The sequence below is a fragment of the Myotis brandtii genome, unplaced genomic scaffold (genome assembly GCF_000412655.1).
Source record: "Myotis brandtii unplaced genomic scaffold, ASM41265v1 scaffold233, whole genome shotgun sequence".
NCBI lineage: Eukaryota > Metazoa > Chordata > Mammalia > Chiroptera > Vespertilionidae > Myotis > Myotis brandtii.
In genome coordinates this window covers 12,932-18,002 of record NW_005358773.1, presented here as the reverse complement: position 1 = coordinate 18,002, position 5,071 = coordinate 12,932, and the positions used below count along the sequence as shown (strand labels likewise).

Genomic DNA, 5,071 nt, shown 5'->3' with positions numbered 1-5,071 from the left:
GGATGATTTATATAATTCAGAAAATCAAAATAACTTTTCTATTATTTTACCAAGCAAATAATGACAGAAGCCAAGTCAGCAGGGTTAAACTATTAAACATTTACCCAAACATGGTTGCTACCATGCTTCACTACTGCACAGCACATGGCTACCGAGCTACATTGGAAGAAAACAGCTTCCTGCTGAGGCACAGAGGTCTCTGGTTCCAACACCATCTTTCTCACTCAGATTCCAGGAGGTTTGCACAGGGCTGCATGGGGACGCACCCAGCAACTCGCAGGGGCCAGGGAAGAGGTGGTGGCCATTGCTGGAGTGAAGAGAAGAGAACCAGGCCCATGTGAGCTCAGCTCAGCTCAGCTCGTGGGGGGCAGAGAGGGGGTAGTGCTGACCAGGTGGGAGTGGCCTGGAGGGGTAAAGAGGGGTGTAGTTTGGGGCTGACCAGGTGTAGCATGTCGTTGTGGAGGGCCTGGGCCAGATCCTGTGGGCCCTGAGGAGTCATGGAAGGTTGTGGAGCAAGAGCTGCAAGACGAAGTCCTGGTCCCATTTGTGTGTGGTGAGGGGGTATTTGGAGATGGAGGAGACGCGGCCCCTCGGCCCTGGTTGCTGAGTTCCAACCAGCAGAGAGAACTCCCATCCTGGTGGGAAGCAGTGTGAGGCCCAAAGGCCCCCACGCTGGAAGGAGAGTGTGGGGACTGGCGGAAGGAGGAGGGAGCACTTACCTGGAGCGGGGGTTGGAGGAGGGCAGGGGGTGGGCAGAAGGCTGCCTCAGATCTGGTTTCCTCAGCCCAGGACCCTGGCACACATGTTTTATTAAAAATATATTTTGCCCTAACCGGTTTGGCTCAGTGGATAGAGTGTTGGCCTGCGGACTGAAGGGTCCCAGGTTCGATTCCAGTCAAGGGCATATACCTTGGTTGCTTGCACATCCCCAGTAGGGGGCGTGCAGGAGGCAGCTGATCAATGTTTCTTTCTCATCGATGTTTCTCACTCTATCCCTCTCCCTTCCTCTCTGTAAAAAATCAATAATATATATATATATATATTTTGTTGATTTCAGAGAGGAAGGGAGAGGAAGAGAGAGATAGAAACATCAATAACTTTAAATAGTATTTGCACATCAGTTTTTTAGTTATTGGCTTATGTTACTTTTAATTTTCTAAAGAACTTATTTGGAAGTTGTTATAGATCACTGATTAAAAACTGAGATGTTAATACTTACTAAAATTTAATGTGTTTTTTTTTAAAAAAAGAAACATCAATGATGAGAGAGAATCATTGATTGGCTGCCTCCTGCACGCCCCCTACTGTGGATCGAGCCCACAACCTGGGCATGTCCCCTTGACCAGAATAGAACCTGGGACCCTTAAGTCCGCAGGCCAACGCTCTATCCACTGAACCAAACCAGCTCGGGTGGCACACATGTTCTTGGTGATGGCTTGATCATCCATTCAAAAGTCAATTCATAGCATTTATCCAGCACTTACTTTGGCCTCAAAGAAGCACACTGCTGTGTTGTAGACAGGGCTACATGGCAGGGAACGCGGGCAGCATCCACGAGCTGAGAGTGGCCCCTTGCTGACAGCTAGCACGAAAGCTGGGACCTTGAGCCTTCAACAGCAAGGAGCTGAACGCTGCCAGCACCAGTGAGTTTGCAGGAGGCTCCTGAGCCTCAGGGGAGGACTGGAGAATGCAACCCCAGACGTGCAAGACTCTGAGCAGAGGACCCTCCTAAGCCTGGGCTCCTGATGCGCAGAACCTCTGATAATAGATGTGCCTCATTAAAAACTGCCAAGTTTGTGGTGATTTGTTACAGGGTAACAGCTAAGGAACATACCTGGTTAGACAGGTGGTCAGGGAGGTCTGTGAGGGGGTGGCCTCCAAACAGATCTGAAGGGGGAGCAGCATGCAGCTGTGGGACGAGCTGGGGAAAAGGAGCGGGAGGTGGGGTGAGCAGGGAGAGGCTGTGTGGCTGGGGCAGGGGGAGCAGGGGGAAGGGTGGTCTGGGATGGGGCTGGAACAGGCAGTGGGACCAGACCTTACATGGCATTCCCAGTGCGCTAAGGAGGATGCCATGTGTGCAAAGTGCATCAGGGAGAGAGAGAGGGGGTTTCACTGGGCTCAGCCCCCTGCGTACAAAGGAGAAACTGAGGCTGCAGAGGGTGAGGGCTTTGTGGACAGTCGGTGAATATCAAACCCAGGAGAAGGATTCTGGCTGATTGTCCCAGGTCACATGCCCCTCCTGCGGGAGGGGGCAGTATGATTGGAAGCGGTCTGGAGTAGGAGCCCCGCCCAGATCATTCTTACGCCCCGCCCCCAACACACCCATCTCCTACTCCCAGCGCTCCCTGCTGCCTCTTGGGGGCCAAGCTATGGGCGCATAGGTTTGTGTGCAGGGGCCCCTGCTCCAGGGACTGAATGAAAAAGGAACAAGATCTATATACAAACAAATGAAGTTGGAACCCTACCCATACCATGTACAAAATTAACTCAACAGCCTAAACATAAGAGCCCAAACTATAAACCTCTTAGAAGAAAACATAGGAGAAGATCTTCATGACACTGGATGTGACAATCATTTCTTGGCTATGACACCAAAAGCACAGGCAGCTAAAGAAAGGAATAGATACATTGGATTCATTAAAATAAAAAACGTGTGCATCCACGGACACAGTTAACAGTTGTAAAAAGGGATCCCACAGAATGGAAGAAAATATTTGTAAATTACATATCTGATGAGGGGTTAGTATCTATACTATCCTAGTCTAAAGAACCCCTTCAACTCAACAAAAAACAAACAGCCCAGTTCAAAGACGGGCAAAGAGTCTGAATAGACTTTTCTCTAAAGAAGATACACATGGGGGTTAATGGGGGGGGATGATGACACATTTGTAATTCCTTAACTAATAAAGAATTTAAAGATTAAAAAAAAAAAGAAGATACACAGGCGGCCAAGAAGCACATGAAAAGAAGCTTAACGCCTTTAGTCATGATGGAAACGCAAATCAAAGCCACCGAAAGATACCACTTCACACCCATTAGGTGGTTTTTATATTTTAAAAATGGAGAATAATGAATGTTGGTGGAGATGTGGCGATATGAGAAGCCTTGTGCGTTGCTGGTGGGTATGTGAAATGGTGCAGCTGCTGTAGAAAAGTTGGACTCGTCTCCTGGAGCAGGGGAACCATCCATCCTTGGAGGATCAAGAATCTCAACTTCCAGCTCTGGGGCGGGGGGTGCATGCAGACTGCAAGGGGGACCCTGGGGGGGCACTGCACTTGTGCCCACGGTCCCCTCCCCGCAGCCTTCCTCTCCGCCATCCTAGCAGGTGCTGTGCTCCCTCCTGGCTGCAGCTGCATTTGGGACACACCCTGGGTCTCCGAGGGTCTCCCTGCCCTGCAGCCCGGCCTGGCCAGGCTGAGCCTTTCACACATTGTTCCTGTGTAGCAGTGACTTGGCTGGGACTCTGGTCCCACTGCCTCCCTTCCAAGAGGCTCTCTTTGCAAGCCCCCCAAGGGAACCCTCTGTCCCCAAAGGGCTGGGGCCCTCATCCCTCCTTGGCTTCCCAGCTCCTGGCCTGGCCCCACAGGGACAGGAGCACATTCTAGTGGTCCCAAGCTGGGGTGCTGGGGTTGAGGGAGGGTATCACGCACCCCCCATCTGTGCACGTGTGAAGCTGGTCGGCTGGTCTCGACCTTGCTTAATCCCACCCACTGGTGGTTCCTGCATTAGAACCGAGGAAGGAGCTCAGTCTGGCATGGGCTCTGTCTGCCTGTGCCATCACTCCTGGGTTTCAGTGCTTCTCCGTGCCCCCAATATTCGAGAAAGGAAGAGGGTCATTGGGTGCCATCATTGCCCACTGCCAGATCAAGTCACCAAAGAGAGAGGCTGTGACCAGGCTGAGTGCTGGGGGCCAACCCCAGCAGGTCCAGGGGTCCCCAAAGGTGTGGACCGAGTCGGCGAAGAAGGAATGACACGGAGGCAGCATTCAGTTGACCAGCATGGTTGGGTTCTCTAGCCTGGTTCTATCCAAGATCTCCAGCCAGGTTCTGTGTAGGTTCTCCAGCCAGGTTCTGTCCAGGATCTCCAGCCAGGTTCTGTAGCCATGTTCTCTCACTAGGTTCTCCATCCAGCTTCTCCAGGTTCTCCTGCCATGTTCTGTCTAGGTTCTCCAGCCAAGTTCTCTAGCCAGGTTCTGTCCAGGATCTTTTGCCATGTTCTCTCCCTAGGTTCTGTCTCTAAGTTCTGTCTCCTGTTGTCTTGTTACATCTGTATTTATACCAGTTGATTTTAATCCTGTCAATTTCTATTCCAAAGGTTAGGGCGTTTCTTATTCCAGGGAGTAAAGATTATGTAGCTTAAGTGTGATTGTTCTTAGTTAAAGTGATTAACTACCCGCCTGGCACTTAGTTAAGGGGTTTTATTCCCTCCCTAACTTCAGGGAAAAATTCCTACCTGGGGAAACAACCTTTCTCGGAGAGGTGACCTTGGTTAAAACACATAGCGCCAAGAAGGGGAGCAAACATATTAAGAACAGTGTGCCATATACGCCAAGTCCCTTGAAACATATGCTGTGCAGATGTTTCTTCCCTGCAGCGACTGTGTCAAGCAGCACGGATGGACCGGCTCCTGGCAGCTGAGCATTCAGAACCTGGCGGCAGCTCGCCTCCTGCTGTGTCCCCCTCCCAGCCACAGGGGTTGGGGACCATGAGAGGGGATCTCCATTTCTGCTCCAACCTGGCCAGCAGGTAGCTGAGCCACCAGGGCGAGACGTAGCTGAGTGTTTCCTCTGAAAGGAGAGAATAAAGGACTTCCCGGTGGGGCTGGGCCGCCCCCTCACCACTGCGCAGACAGAACCTGGTGCCAGCAGCTTGGCCCCCAAACTCCCGAAATAGCAGGAAAAGGCTTGGAGCAGAATGCATGGGCTGGTGGCCTGCCTTCTCTCTCCAGACTGCTTCCCACTGACTCATACATGTATTGTATGTACTCATTCAGTCATCATCTCTCCCTGCTTACTGAACATGGGGCCAAGTAAGGGTTTGTTTTGAGAGAGAGAGAGAGAGAGAGAGAGAGA

At 51.4% G+C, this 5,071-nt stretch overlaps 1 protein-coding gene across 1 annotated transcript in view; it reads right to left on the bottom strand.

Annotated features, from left to right (window-relative positions):
* LOC102251806 (myosin regulatory light polypeptide 9) overlaps positions 1-4,855 on the bottom strand; it is a 16,934-nt gene extending 12,079 nt beyond the window's left edge. The window contains exons 1-2 of the mRNA XM_014539991.1: positions 4,850-4,855; positions 4,621-4,623 (exon numbers count right to left, since the gene is read on the bottom strand). The gene's annotated coding sequence lies outside the window, so the exon portion shown is untranslated. The remainder of the gene's footprint in view (positions 1-4,620; positions 4,624-4,849) is intronic.
* Between the last annotated feature and the right edge of the window lie 216 nt (positions 4,856-5,071).